This window comes from Dermacentor andersoni, chromosome 4 (genome assembly GCF_023375885.2).
Source record: "Dermacentor andersoni chromosome 4, qqDerAnde1_hic_scaffold, whole genome shotgun sequence".
Taxonomy (NCBI): domain Eukaryota; kingdom Metazoa; phylum Arthropoda; class Arachnida; order Ixodida; family Ixodidae; genus Dermacentor; species Dermacentor andersoni.
Window position 1 is genome coordinate 198184163 of NC_092817.1, and position 15779 is coordinate 198199941.

Genomic DNA, 15779 nt, shown 5'->3' on the forward strand with positions numbered 1-15779 from the left:
ACTGAGCTGGATACGGGTGTAATAGGTAAACGGTTAGCAGTTTGTGCGACTAAATTTTGCACCATTACTTATACCGGTTACCACCGTCACTGCGCGTACAATCGCCTAGCGGCTTGCATATTGTTTTTGCACTTCGACGTTGGCTCTACCAGTAGGCTGCGCCAGTTGAACGTAACAGTAAATAAACCACCCACACGTGAGTGTAAAAAAAAGAAAAAAAAAAAAATAAGTCACAGAAGCACGCAATAAAAAAAAAAAGCAAAAAGAAGGGTGCCATCAGCACTCGGTGTTCCCAGGTGGTCTCCCTCCCAAGTACTGACCGAGCCCAATGCTGCTTAGCTTCGGGGATCGGACGAGAACCGGCGTATTCAGCATGGTATGGCCGATTTTTTTTTTTTTCTTTATTGCCGACTTCGACGTACTCAATCAAGGTTTACAAAGATAAAACGTGTGGACCACACTTTGGCCAACACGGTATTAAAATCTTTTTAACAACGCTAATTCATCAAATAAGGAGATCCATTGTGGTGGATCAGGCAGCGCTTTGAACGCATCTCGTACACACACAACACTCTCAATGAAGTTTTCCCGAGCCGATCGAACAACAATGTCTCCGTTTTGAAATTGCAATCTAGTTTTCCACATAGCGTGGAGGCTCAGGATCATAATAAGGTCATACGGGACATCCTCGGCGTTATCAAACGGTAAGAAGCGTATTCCATATGGGTCCAGGGGTAACTGTTTTTTCAATGTTCTCTGTAGAACATCCCAGTGAAAGATGGCGTCCCAGCAATCTAAGAATGCATGTTCTATTGTTTCCGGTTTTTTACATAATAAGCAGTCGGTGCTCCAGGGGATGAAAATACCCTTCTCATGAAGCCAGGTCTTAACGGGAAGTGTGTTTGTGTGCAGTTTCAAGAAAAAAGATTTAGCTGACGGCCGTATTGGCATTTTTTTCACCCTCTTTAAAACGTCTTGTCCTGGGCCTCCACGTTGCGGAGAACGGTACAAAGGTGGAGGGAACATCGTGTCCACGAGATCTCTGTATAGTTTTTTCTTGGTAACGGTAGACAGGTATTGCTGTGAAAAACGTACGTTCAACATCTTATATGAACATACCACTTCACGTAGGTAACCAGTCACTGCTCCTGGCATATTATGAACAGTCGAAACAATGAATCCTGGAAGTTGTCTACACAGCCGTACCTGTATCACTGTCCGGAGAAAAGGATCGTTTTGATCCCGTAAAAACACAAAGCGTGAGACAACTTGTCGCAGAAACAAATGAGCTAAACCAAGCCCACCTTTCTTGACCGGGAGGAACAAGTTCATTCGACTCATCCTCTCCCAGGTGGAGGCCCAAATGAAAATGGCGAAAACACGGTGAACTTTTTGTACGCTTACCCTCGCAGCACACAACACATTCATAACGTACCATATCTTAGAAACTAAAAAAAGGTTGCAAACAGTGGCTCTAGAAAACATTGACAATTGTTTTCCTCTCCACCCGTCAGCCTTTTCCTTTGCTTTCGACACTTGATCTAGCCAGTACGATTCAGGTTCACGGTAATTTCCGAGAGGCACACCCATGTATTGGGTTGGTAACGTCGACCACTTCAGTCGATAAAAGGTCTCCGGCGTGTCTTCCCAACTACCATGCCAGAAGCCGTAACTCTTATCCCAGTTTATCTGGGCTGCAGTTGAGTCACAAAATTTTTCAACCACAGTCGTTGCCTCCTTAATGCTCGCTTTGGTTGTGCAGAAAATCGCGATATCGTCGGCATATGCCAAAATTTTAACGTGTGCTTCCTGCAGCCGATAGCCTGCTATGCGCTCGTTATTTCTGATCGCCAAACAGAGTGGTTCGAGATAAGCAGCAAATAGAAGGGGCGACAGCGGGCATCCTTGCCGCACCGACGAGAGCACGGGAAAGCTATCGGTGAGCTCCCCATTAACAATGATGCGCGTTAAGCATTCTCTGTACGCCATCATGACGCCTTCCGTTATGACTTTGCCAACGTTCGCATGTTCCAGCATGGAGAACAAAGCCTTGTGCGAGACGAGGTCGAAAGCCTTTGCCAAATCGATCTGCATCATCGCGACGTGATCGCCAATCACATCGCAGCACTCAAGCACACTTCGAGCCGTGTGTACATTCGTTGCAATGCTGCGGCCTTTAATGCCACAAGTCTGGTGCGGCCCTACCAATGTCTTAATTACACTTTGCAGTCGTTTGGCCAAAGCTTTCGTGAATATTTTATAGTCGACATTGGCTAGAGTTATCGGACGATATGACCCTGGCAACAAAAGTTTTTCCTCGTCATCACTCTTCGGAATTAGCACGATATGCGAGGTTGTGAATGACAAGGGCAATCTTTTTCGCTCATACGCTTCGCTGATAACTTCGTGAAGAACAGGGGCCGATGCAGACTTGAAGGTTTTATAGAAAGCGGCCCCCAAGCCATCTGGCCCAGGTGCTTTACCGATGGTTAACTCGTCTATTGCGCACTCTATCTCACTCAGGCTAATTGGCAGTTCCAGCCGTGTCCTGACTTCTTCATCGAGCTTTGGCATCAGCGAGAGAAATTCATTCTGGTAGTTACATTTAGGATTCCGTGGATGAGCTAAAATATCTTTAAAGTGATCGGCGATCCCTTGCTTGATGTCATTTTTGTCGGATGTAATGTGATTGCCTTTAGCTAGCTGGCGGATTTCTTTCCGACAAGCGTACTTTTTCTCGTCTGATAAAGCTCGTTTCGTTGGAGTTTCTCCCGCCCACAACTTCTCAGACCTTGATCTCACAAGTGCTGCTCTGTATTTTTCTGTATCTATCTTTTCTAGTTCAGTTCTCACTTCCTTTAATTCGTTAACATACACACCAGGCTCGACACTTTCCATGCTAATAAAAAATTGCAGTTGCTGGCGAAGCTTTGTTTCTGCTTGTTTCAGGTTGTGTCGAATGACACTGCTTCTTTCAATGGCCATTGTTTTTACTTTCTGTTTAAATTCTTCCCATTGAATGGCAAAGCTTAATGGCTTGGCTGAAGTCAGGTTTTCTAGTTCCTTCGCTACAGCATCGACAAAAGGATCGTCATTCAACAACTGCGCATTCATTTTCCAGAGATCCCAGTTAAAGGGCCGTTTGCTCTGTCCTTTCCCGAACGTGGCAGTTACCAAGCAGTGATCACTGTATGCTACAGCTTGCACATCATATTCGCAACATAAGGGCACTAGTTCGGCTGACACGTATAATCTATCTAATCGAGCGTGGCTGTCACGTTGGAAGTGGGTAAAACGCGGGCGAGTACCGCTGGCAAAAACACTACCCACATCTTCCAGGTCATAATCATGCACCACTGCGTTAAGAAATTCGGCACTCTTATCACGAATGCGTGAACATTTTGCTCGGTCTTCAGCATAGCAAACACAGTTAAAATCACCCAGCAGTATTACGACCTTGGAACAGTTTACGTACGCTTCAAGACGCTCAAAGAAAGATCGACGGTCCGTTTCAATATTCGGCGCATAGATACAAATAGCACGGTAATCCACATCCTCAAAACAGAAATCAGCCACTAAGAGGCGCCCAGTTTCACACGAAAACACTGACTGCATACAAATGCCAAAATTATTTCTTAGGAATATAGCGCAGCCGCCTGATCCACCAACCGCATGACAAACGCACACGTCAAAGTGCGCTCTAAAATTGGACACCATTCTGTCGGTTAGCTCTTGGCTCTCAATTTTCGTTTCTTGGATTCCTACTATATGTAAGTCATTATCCAAGAGGAGACGACTTAGCTGACATTGCCGTCTTCTTGCACTGAGCCCTCGTACATTTAACGTTGCTACACGTAGCATTCCTTCGAAATTAACCGCCATGACTACACGGTAGAATGGTGCCCATCACAATTACACAAGTATGAGCGCTCATGAAGGTGCGCCGGCAACCACGTGGAATGCCTCTAAAGGAGACGCCGCTCGACCTTCCGGAAAGGGCGCTCAAGTGCAACTTGAGCCCCCCTTCCTGGCAAGGTTCTGAAAAACTAGCGCTCAGGATGACGGCCATTGCACTCACCAACCCCCCAACCCCACTCGAACTAGACAGCACGGAATTACGGAGGCGGTTTACCCGCCTGCCGTGGATCGACCGTAACGTTCGGCCGAAGCTTCAAGGTCGACCTCCTTATACCTGTCGCTTTGGGCGGTGGCTCGTCGCCGCCGCTGCCGTCCTGTTTCGCCGTCCGGCTAACGGTCTGGTTGTGGGGCCGTTTTCCCGTCGGTTGGGTAGATGGGCCTGTGAGGGTGTCCATGCCTTCAGGTTCAACGAGGGAGGAGGTCACCTCCGCATCAGGTGGGGTTTTCTCTTCAGCATTCGGCATGGCCGCGGTGCCCTCTGCAGTCGCTTGTTGGTGTCCTGTGAAGACAGCCTGAGCGACTTGTTTCTCCTCCTGTTCAAGCCGCACCGCCGGCTTTGCCACGACGTCAGCTGCTTCACCCGCCGCGGTCGACGTGTCCTCCATGTCCGCCTCGTCCATGAGTAGGGCGGAGTTGTCCTCATTGCCCACGGGTCCGGTGACGCTAGCGTACGTGCGCTCGCACTGGCTGTCCTCATGACCGAAGCGTCGGCAGGCACCACACCGTGGAATGCGGCACTCGCGACGAATGTGGCCCGTGCCGCGGCAGCGTAGGCAGAGAGGAGCTCTGCCCGGCACAACCACGAGAGCCAGTTCCCCGGCAACGCTCACCTGATGCGGAAGGTCGTCGAGCTTTACGCCCGGCTTCAACTTCAGCGTAACCAGCCTTGTTGTTGAGTTCTTATCAGTCACGCCGTGAACCCGCCAGCGCTCGCGGACTACGTCGGTGACCTTTCCAAACGGCGCGAAGGCAAAACGTACGTCCTCGTCAGGAACGCTGGGCAGCAGCCAATGCACTTTCAGGCGTACGTCCTGGTTGGCGGGGTCGATGACGAGACACCGGCCCTTCTTGACCTGCAGCTCTCCAACGCTGACGATCTTTTTCACCGCGTCGCTGTCCTTGAAGGTCACGGCCCACACATGGCTCATACGGTAGGCCCCGAGAGCAGCCACGTCCGGCAGGAGCGATAACTGGGCGAGCGCGTCGCGAAAATCTTCCACCCGGTATGGGCGGGCCCTGATATCACAGTGTAGAAAAACGGTATTCAAAACAAAACGCCCTGTTGGCAGACTAGGCAAAACAACTTGATACTCGTCGTCCGAGGCAGAAATCCTGGTACCGCGGCCCGTCTGGGCCGCTGAAGCCGCTCCTACGGAGCCCATGATTTACACGTCCGTCACGCTCGGTGGCCGGAAGTGGAATCCAGCATGGTATGGCCGATGGCAGGGATGCTATGTTTACGACTGCACCTGTATCGTGCTATTTGCATTCGCAACATATTGCTACAGCACGCACGCGGCACTGTCTTTCCGTTGACAGTACAGGCACACGTCGTGTACGTGGATTGCTCCGTTTGTTGTGGTTAGTCGCTGCCAAGTCGAGCTCGCAATAAAACAAGAGGACGAGCGCAACGATGTGCGTCCGCTGCAGCCCACGTTTGGCGCTAGTAATGAGCCAAGTTATTGATTGTCACTGAGCTGGATACGGGTGTAATAGGTAAACGGTTAGCAGTTTGTGCGACTAAATCTTGCACCATTACTTATACCGGTTACCACCGTCACTGCGCGTACAATCGCCTAGCGGCTTGCATATTGTTTTTGCACTTCGACGTTGGCTCTACCAGTAGGCTGCGCCAGTTGAACGCAACAGTAAATAAAACCACCCACACGTGAGTGTAAAAAAAAGAAAAAAAAAATAAGTCACAGAAGCACGCAATAAAAAAAAAAAGCAAAAAGAAGGGTGCCATCAGCACTCGGTGTTCTCAGGTGGTCTCCCTCCCAAGTACTGACCGAGCCCAATGCTGCTTAGCTTCGGGGATTGGACGAGAACCGGCGTATTCAGCATGGTATGGCCGATGGCAGGGATGCTATGTTTACGACTGCACCTGTATCGTGCTATGTGCATTCGCAACGTATTGCTACAGCACGCACGCGGCACTGTCTTTCCGTTGACAGTACAGGCACACGTCGTGTACGTGGATTGCTCCGTTTGTTGTGGTTAGTCGCTGCCGAGTCGAGCTCGCAATAAAACAAGAGGACGAGCGCAACGATGTGCGTCCGCTGCAGCCCACGTTTGGCGCTAGTAATGAGCCAAGTTATTGATTGTCACTGAGCTGGATACGGGTGTAATAGGTAAACGGTTAGCAGTTTGTGCGACTAAATTTTGCACCATTACTTATACCGGTTACCACCGTCACTGCGCGTACAATCGCCTAGCGGTTTGCATATTGTTTTTGCACTTCGACGTTGGCTCTACCAGTAGGCTGCGCCAGTTGAACGTAACAGTAAATAAAACCACCCACACGTGAGTGTAAAAAAAAGAAAAAAAAATAAGTCACAGAAGCACGCAATAAAAAAAAAAGCAAAACGAAGGGTGCCATCAGCACTCGGTGTTCCCAGGTGGTCTCACCCCAAGTACTGACCGAGCCCAATGCTGCTTAGCTTCGGGGATCGGACGAGAACCGGCGTATTCAGCATAGTATGGCCGATGGCAGGGATGCTATGTTTACGACTGCACCTGTATCGTGCTATGTGCATTCGCAACGTATTGCTACAGCACGCACGCGGCACTGTCTTTCCGTTGACAGTACAGGCACACGTCGTGTACGTGGATTGCTCCGTTTGTTGTGGTTAGTCGCTGCCGAGTCGAGCTCGCAATAAAACAAGAGGACGAGCGCAACGATGTGCGTCCGCTGCAGCCCACGTTTGGCGCTAGTAATGAGCCAAGTTATTGATTGTCACTGAGCTGGATACGGGTGTAATAGGTAAACGGTTAGCAGTTTGTGCGACTAAATTTTGCACCATTACTTATACCGGTTACCACCGTCACTGCGCGTACAATCGCCTAGCGGCTTGCATATTGTTTTTGCACTTCGACGTTGGCTCTACCAGTAGGCTGCGCCAGTTGAACGTAACAGTAAATAAAACCACCCACACGTGAGTGTAAAAAAAAGAAAAAAAAATAAGTCACAGAAGCACGCAATAAAAAAAAAAAGCAAAAAGAAGGGTGCCATCAGCACTCGGTGTTCTCAGGTGGTCTCCCTCCCAAGTACTGACCGAGCCCAATGCCGCTTAGCTTCGGGGATCGGACGAGAACCGGCGTATTCAGCATGGTATGGCCGATGGCAGGGATGCTATGTTTACGACTGCACCTGTATCGTGCTATGTGCATTCGCAACGTGTTGCTACAGCACGCACGCGGCACTGTCTTTCCGTTGACAGTACAGGCACACGTCGTGTACGTGGATTGCTCCGTTTGTTGTGGTTAGTCGCTGCCGAGTCGAGCTCGCAATAAAACAAGAGGACGAGCGCAACGATGTGCGTCCGCTGCAGCCCACGTTTGGCGCTAGTAATGAGCCAAGTTATTGATTGTCACTGAGCTGGATACGGGTGTAATAGGTAAACGGTTAGCAGTTTGTGCGACTAAATTTTGCACCATTACTTATACCGGTTACCACCGTCACTGCGCGTACAATCGCCTAGCGGCTTGCATATTGTTTTTGCACTTCGACGTTGGCTCTACCAGTAGGCTGCGGCAGTTGAACGTAACAGTAAATAAAACCACCCACACGTGAGGGTAAAAAAAAGAAAAAAAAAATAAGTCACAGAAGCACGCAATAAAAAAAAAAGCAAAAAGAAGGGTGCCATCAGCACTCGGTGTTCTCAGGTGGTCTCCCTCACATGTACTGACCGAGCCCAATGCTGCTTAGCTTCGGGGATCGGACGAGAACCGGCGTATTCAGCATGGTATGGCCGATTTTTTTTTTTTTTTTTTTTTTTTTTATTGCCGACTTCGACGTACTCAATCAAGGTTTACAAAGATAAAACGTGTGGACCACACTTTGGCCAACACGGTATTAAAATCTTTTTAACAACGCTAATTCATCAAATAAGGAGATCCATTGTGGTGGATCAGGCAGCGCTTTGAACGCATCTCTTACACACACAACACTCTCAATGAAGTTTTCCCGAGCCGATCGAACAACAATGTCTCCGTTTTGAAATTGCAATCTAGTTTTCAACATAGCGTGGAGGCTCAGGATCATAATAAGGTCATACGGGACATCCTCGGCGTTATCAAACGGTAAGAAGCGTATTCCATATGGGTCCAGGGGTAACTGTTTTTTCAATGTTCTCTGCAGAACATCCCAGTGAAAGATGGCGTCCCAGCAATCTAAGAATGCATGTTCTATTGTTTCCGGTTTTTTACATAATAAGCAGTCGGTGCTCCAGGGGATGAAAATACCCTTCTCATGAAGCCAGGTCTTAACGGGAAGTGTGTTTGTGTGCAGTTTGAAGAAAAAAGATTTAGCTGACGGCCGTATTGGCATTTTTTTCACCCTCTTTAAAACGTCTTGTCCTGGGCCTCCACGTTGCGGAGAACGGTACAAAGGTGGAGGGAACATCGTGGCCACGAGATCTCTGTATAGTTTTTTCTTGGTAACGGTAGACAGGTATTGCTGTGAAAAACGTACGTTCAACATCTTATATGAACATACCACTTCACGTAGGTAACCAGTCACTGCTCCTGGCATATTATGAACAGTCGAAACAATGAATCCTGGAAGTTGTCTACACAGCCGTACCTGTATCACTGTCCGGAGAAAAAGATCGTTTTGATCCCGTAAAAACACAAAGCGTGAGACAACTTGTCGCAGAAACAAATGAGCTAAACCAAGCCCACCTTTCTTGACCGGGAGGAACAATTTCATTCGACTCATCCTCTCCCAGGTGGAGGCCCAAATGAAAATGGCGAAAACACGGTGAACTTTTTGTACGCTTACCCTCGCAGCACACAACACATTCATAACGTACCATATCTTAGAAACTAAAAAAAGGTTGCAAACAGTGGCTCTAGAAAACATTGACAATTGTTTTCCTCTCCACCCGTCAGCCTTTTCCTTTGCTTTCGACACTTGATCTAGCCAGTACGATTCAGGTTCACGGTAATTTCCGAGAGGCACACCCATGTATTGGGTTGGTAACGTCGACCACTTCAGTCGATAAAAGGTCTCCGGCGTGTCTTCCCAACTACCATGCCAGAAGCCGTAACTCTTATCCCAGTTTATCTGGGCTGCAGTTGAGTCACAAAATTTTTCAACCACAGTCGTTGCCTCCTTAATGCTCGCTTTGGTTGTGCAGAAAATCGCGATATCGTCGGCATATGCCAAAATTTTAACGTGTGCTTCCTGCAGCCGATAGCCTGCTATGCGCTCGTTATTTCTGATCGCCAAACAGAGTGGTTCGAGATAAGCAGCAAATAGAAGGGGCGACAGCGGGCATCCTTGCCGCACCGACGAGAGCACGGGAAAGCTATCGGTGAGCTCCCCATTAACAATGATGCGCGTTAAGCATTCTCTGTACGCCATCATGACGCCTTCCGTTATGACTTTGCCAACGTTCGCATGTTCCAGCATGGAGAACAAAGCCTTGTGCGAGACGAGGTCGAAAGCCTTTGCCAAATCGATCTGCATCATCGCGACGTGATCGCCAATCACATCGCAGCACTCAAGCACACTTCGAGCCGTGTGTACATTCGTTGCAATGCTGCGGCCTTTAATGCCACAAGTCTGGTGCGGCCCTACCAATGTCTTAATTACACTTTGCAGTCGTTTGGCCAAAGCTTTCGTGAATATTTTATAGTCGACATTGGCTAGAGTTATCGGACGATATGACCCTGGCAACAAAAGTTTTTCCTCGTCATCACTCTTCGGAATTAGCACGATATGCGAGGTTGTGAATGACAAGGGCAATCTTTTTCGCTCATACGCTTCGCTGATAACTTCGTGAAGAACAGGGGCCGATGCAGACTTGAAGGTTTTATAGAAAGCGGCCCCCAAGCCATCTGGCCCAGGTGCTTTACCGATGGTTAACTCGTCTATTGCGCACTCTATCTCACTCAGGCTAATTGGCAGTTCCAGCCGTGTCCTGACTTCTTCATCGAGCTTTGGCATCAGCGAGAGAAATTCATTCTGGTAGTTACATTTAGGATTCCGTGGATGAGCTAAAATATCTTTAAAGTGATCGGCGATCCCTTGCTTGATGTCATTTTTGTCGGATGTAATGTGATTGCCTTTAGCTAGCTGGCGGATTTCTTTCCGACAAGCGTACTTTTTCTCGTCTGATAAAGCTCGTTTCGTTGGAGTTTCTCCCGCCCACAACTTCTCAGACCTTGATCTCACAAGTGCTGCTCTGTATTTTTCTGTATCTATCTTTTCTAGTTCAGTTCTCACTTCCTTTAATTCGTTAACATACACACCAGGCTCGACACTTTCCATGCTAATAAAAAATTGCAGTTGCTGGCGAAGCTTTGTTTCTGCTTGTTTCAGGTTGTGTCGAATGACACTGCTTCTTTCAATGGCCATTGTTTTTACTTTCTGTTTAAATTCTTCCCATTGAATGGCAAAGCTTAATGGCTTGGCTGAAGTCAGGTTTTCTAGTTCCTTCGCTACAGCATCGACAAAAGGATCGTCATTCAACAACTGCGCATTCATTTTCCAGAGATCCCAGTTAAAGGGCCGTTTGCTCTGTCCTTTCCCGAACGTGGCAGTTACCAAGCAGTGATCACTGTATGCTACAGCTTGCACATCATATTCGCAACATAAGGGCACTAGTTCGGCTGACACGTATAATCTATCTAATCGAGCGTGGCTGTCACGTTGGAAGTGGGTAAAACGCGGGCGAGTACCGCTGGCAAAAACACTACCCACATCTTCCAGGTCATAATCATGCACCACTGCGTTAAGAAATTCGGCACTCTTATCACGAATGCGTGAACATTTTGCTCGGTCTTCAGCATAGCAAACACAGTTAAAATCACCCAGCAGTATTACGACCTTGGAACAGTTTACGTACGCTTCAAGACGCTCAAAGAAAGATCGACGGTCCGTTTCAATATTCGGCGCATAGATACAAATAGCACGGTAATCCACATCCTCAAAACAGAAATCAGCCACTAAGAGGCGCCCAGTTTCACACGAAAACACTGACTGCATACAAATGCCAAAATTATTTCTTAGGAATATAGCGCAGCCGCCTGATCCACCAACCGCATGACAAACGCACACGTCAAAGTGCGCTCTAAAATTGGACACCATTCTGTCGGTTAGCTCTTGGCTCTCAATTTTCGTTTCTTGGATTCCTACTATATGTAAGTCATTATCCAAGAGGAGACGACTTAGCTGACATTGCCGTCTTCTTGCACTGAGCCCTCGTACATTTAACGTTGCTACACGTAGCATTCCTTCGAAATTAACCGCCATGACTACACGGTAGAATGGTGCCCATCACAATTACACAAGTATGAGCGCTCATGAAGGTGCGCCGGCAACCACGTGGAATGCCTCTAAAGGAGACGCCGCTCGACCTTCCGGAAAGGGCGCTCAAGTGCAACTTGAGCCCCCCTTCCTGGCAAGGTTCTGAAAAACTAGCGCTCAGGATGACGGCCATTGCACTCACCAACCCCCCAACCCCACTCGAACTAGACAGCACGGAATTACGGAGGCGGTTTACCCGCCTGCCGTGGATCGACCGTAACGTTCGGCCGAAGCTTCAAGGTCGACCTCCTTATACCTGTCGCTTTGGGCGGTGGCTCGTCGCCGCCGCTGCCGTCCTGTTTCGCCGTCCGGCTAACGGTCTGGTTGTGGGGCCGTTTTCCCGTCGGTTGGGTAGATGGGCCTGTGAGGGTGTCCATGCCTTCAGGTTCAACGAGGGAGGAGGTCACCTCCGCATCAGGTGGGGTTTTCTCTTCAGCATTCGGCATGGCCGCGGTTCCCTCTGCAGTCGCTTGTTGGTGTCCTGTGAAGACAGCCTGAGCGACTTGTTTCTCCTCCTGTTCAAGCCGCACCGCCGGCTTTGCCACGACGTCAGCTGCTTCACCCGCCGTGGTCGACGTGTCCTCCATGTCCGCCTCGTCCATGAGTAGGGCGGAGTTGTCCTCATTGCCCACGGGTCCGGTGACGCTAGCGTACGTGCGCTCGCACTGGCTGTCCTCATGACCGAAGCGTCGGCAGGCACCACACCGTGGAATGCGGCACTCGCGACGAATGTGGCCCGTGCCGCGGCAGCGTAGGCAGAGAGGAGCTCTGCCCGGCACAACCACGAGAGCCAGTTCCCCGGCAACGCTCACCTGATGCGGAAGGTCGTCGAGCTTTACGCCCGGCTTCAACTTCAGCGTAACCAGCGTTGTTGAGTTCTTATCAGTCACGCCGTGAACCCGCCAGCGCTCGCGGACTACGTCGGTGACCTTTCCAAACGGCGCGAAGGCAAAACGTACGTCCTCGTCAGGAACGCTGGGCAGCAGCCAATGCACTTTCAGGCGTACGTCCTGGTTGGCGGGGTCGATGACGAGACACCGGCCCTTCTTGACCTGCAGCTCTCCAACGCTCACGATCTTTTTCACCGCGTCGCTGTCCTTGAAGGTCACGGCCCACACATGGCTCATACGGTAGGCCCCGAGAGCAGCCACTTCCGGCAGGAGCGATAACTGGGCGAGCGCGTCGCGAAAATCTTCCACCCGGTATGGGCGGGCCCTGATATCACAGTGTAGAAAAACGGTATTCAAAACAAAACGCCCTGTTGGAAGACTAGGCAAAACAACTTGATACTCGTCGTCCGAGGCAGAAATCCTGGTACCGCGGCCCGTCTGGGCCGCTGAAGCCGCTCCTACGGAGCCCATGATTTACACGTCCGTCACACTCGGTGGCCGGAAGTGGAATCCCAGCATGGTATGGCCGATGGCAGGGATGCTATGTTTACGACTGCACCTGTATCGTGCTATGTGCATTCGCAACGTATTGCTACAGCACGCACGCGGCACTGTCTTTCCGTTGACAGTACAGGCACACGTCGTGTACGTGGATTGCTCCGTTTGTTGTGGTTAGTCGCTGCCGAGTCGAGCTCGCAATAAAACAAGAGGACGAGCGCAACGATGTGCGTCCGCTGCAGCCCACGTTTGGCGCTAGTAATGAGCCAAGTTATTGATTGTCACTGAGCTGGATACGGGTGTAATAGGTAAACGGTTAGCAGTTTGTGCGACTAAATTTTGCACCATTACTTATACCGGTTACCACCGTCACTGCGCGTACAATCGCCTAGCGGCTTGCATATTGTTTTTGCACTTCGACGTTGGCTCTACCAGTAGGCTGCGCCAGTTGAACGTAACAGTAAATAAAACCAACCACACGTGAGTGTAAAAAAAAGAAAAAAAAAATCAGTCACAGAAGCACGCAATAAAAAAAAAAAGCAAAAAGAAGGGTGCCATCAGCACTCGGTGTTCCCAGGTGGTCTCCCTCCCAAGTACTGACCGAGCCCAATGCTGCTTAGCTTCGGGGATCGGACGAGAACCGGCGTATTCAGCATGGTATGGCCGATTTTTTTTTTTTTTCTTTATTTCCAGACAATCAACAAATAGGTACATCAATACATACTGCTCCCACCATCTGACAATATTCACTTTCCCACCGCTGCGCTTGAAGCTTGCGGTTGAGATTACAAAACTTTCATTTTGGCAAGGGCATCCATCAATGACAACAGATCATCGTCATACGCTAACTTCTGAAAACCTTCCCGCAGTTTACTGACATTCTCAGCAAAATACGAGTTTACTGTTCTCACATTTATATCACAGTTCCTTACAGCCATGCGGTTTCTCCAGATACTGTGAAGGCCGAGAAGAAAGAACATGTCATAAGGTGTACTGTCTTGCACTGTGGACAGGTAACGGATACCATGCGCTGTTAACGGCAATTCTTTTTTAATAGTTCTTTGCATAATATCCCAAAAGAAGACCGCACTCCAACAGTCCAGAAAAACGTGTTCTATAGTTTCTGGTTTCTTGCAAATCAAACAGTTAGTCCCCCATGGTAAATAGTCCCCTCTTTCTTCTAGCCATGTTTTTACAGGCAAGGTATTAGTATGTAGTTTAAAAAAGAATGTTTTCACTCCCCCTGGTACAATCATTCGTTTCACACGTTTTAGGACATCTTTCCCTTGGCCTTCGCGGTACATTAATCGGTATAATGGTTCTGGGAACATAATATCTATTAAATCCGAGCTTATCCGCTTACGACTGACTGCAGCCAAATATTCTATGGAAAAGTGGTGGTTTAAAAATCTAAATGCTACGACCACCTCACGTAAAAATTTACTCGTTGCGTAACACCCACCCTCCCTCATCGAGACAACAAAGTTAGGTAAGACATTGCTCAATCGGACTTGAATAACTGTTCGTAAGAAAGGATTTGTCGTGTCTCGTAAGAACAAAAATCTAGAAATCAGTTGCTTTAAGTATAAATTTGGTAATGACAAGCCCCCCTGACCCAACTTGCGAAACAAGTTGTTCCTGCTTGTTCTTTCATATTCAGACTGCCACACAAAAACAGCAAATACTCTATGGAATTTCTTGAGGTTGAATCGGGAACAACTCAGGACTTGCATGAGATACCACAGCTTGCTCACCAAGAAGATTCTGCAGATAGCCGCACGTGCAAATATAGAGAGGTCACGTCCGGCCCACTTATCAGTTTGAGCTTTTAATTCCTGGACTTTGCCATTCCATAAGTCTTTAGTGTCTCGATGTGTGCCTAATGGTACACCAAGGTAAATCCCAGGCGTGAGCTTCCACTGCATACCTTCAAAAACACGCGGCGTTGTTTGCCACCGGCCGTGCCACAAGCCGACACACTTATTCAGGTTTATATTGCTGTCCGTCATGTCACAAAACTCACGCATAATTGTCATGGTAGCTCGAACACTCTCCTTATCGTCACAGAAAACAACAACATCATCAGCGTAAGCTAATAAACGTACCTCACATCCTTCTAAGCTGAATCCTCGCACGTCCGGACTATCAATAATTCTTTTACAGAGAGGCTCTAGATATATTGCGAACAAAATAGGTGACAGGGGGCACCCCTGACGAACAGAGGAACGCACTTCAATCCTTTCAGTTAGCTTATGGTTGACAATGAGGTTAGTTGTACAATTACTGTATGCCATTTTAACTCCCTCTGTTATCCGTGATCCAACACCGACATAGCCAAGAATTGTAAACAGGAGATTGTGACATACTCTGTCAAACGCCTTTTCTAGATCAATTTGTAACATAGCGACTTTCCTAAAATCTGCATCACAAGTTTCAAGAATGCTGCGAGCCACATGGATATTAGTAAATATAGACCTCCCTCTTATACCGCAGGTCTGATGCGGTCCTACTATAGCACCAATAACCCCTTGTAGTCTCCGCGCAAATATCTTCATTAAAACTTTATAATCTACGTTTGTCAGCGTAATTGGCCTGTAGCCTGTTACTTTGTTAAGTTTATTTGCGTCATCGCTTTTTGGTATCAAGACTGTATACGCCCTTTTAAAGGACGGTGGCAAACGACCTTTTTGATACGCCTCCATATAAACACGCTCTAATAAGATGGCTATCTTCGAGCAAAAGGCTTTGTAAAAAACTGCTGTTAGGCCATCAGGTCCTGGCGATTTTCCAGGGTTAAGGTCTTCAATGGCCGTTTCGATCTCCTTTGCTGTGATATCTTCTGATAATCTATCTGTTTCTTCGGCGTCTAACCTAGGTAGAGTGGTTAGAAAATGGCTTTCATACCCAGCCTTGCTCGGTATTCTACACTTGAAGAGCTC

General features: G+C 48.4%; 1 non-coding gene and 5 pseudogenes across 1 annotated transcript; all 6 read right to left on the minus strand.

The window, feature by feature from the left end:
* Nucleotides 1–271: 271 nt before the first annotated feature.
* Nucleotides 272–390, minus strand: LOC126532979 (5S ribosomal RNA; annotated as a pseudogene).
* A 5488-nt stretch (nucleotides 391–5878) lies between these two features.
* Nucleotides 5879–5997, minus strand: LOC126532849 (5S ribosomal RNA; annotated as a pseudogene).
* Nucleotides 5998–6511: 514 nt separating this feature from the next.
* Nucleotides 6512–6629, minus strand: LOC126533316 (5S ribosomal RNA; annotated as a pseudogene).
* Nucleotides 6630–7144: 515 nt separating this feature from the next.
* LOC126533205 (5S ribosomal RNA) lies at nucleotides 7145–7263 on the minus strand. Its single transcript, XR_007599976.1, has one exon. It is a non-coding gene; the product is annotated as a 5S ribosomal RNA (ribosomal RNA).
* A 515-nt stretch (nucleotides 7264–7778) lies between these two features.
* LOC126533052 (5S ribosomal RNA) lies at nucleotides 7779–7897 on the minus strand (annotated as a pseudogene).
* Nucleotides 7898–13392: 5495 nt separating this feature from the next.
* LOC126533308 (5S ribosomal RNA) lies at nucleotides 13393–13511 on the minus strand (annotated as a pseudogene).
* Between the last annotated feature and the right edge of the window lie 2268 nt (nucleotides 13512–15779).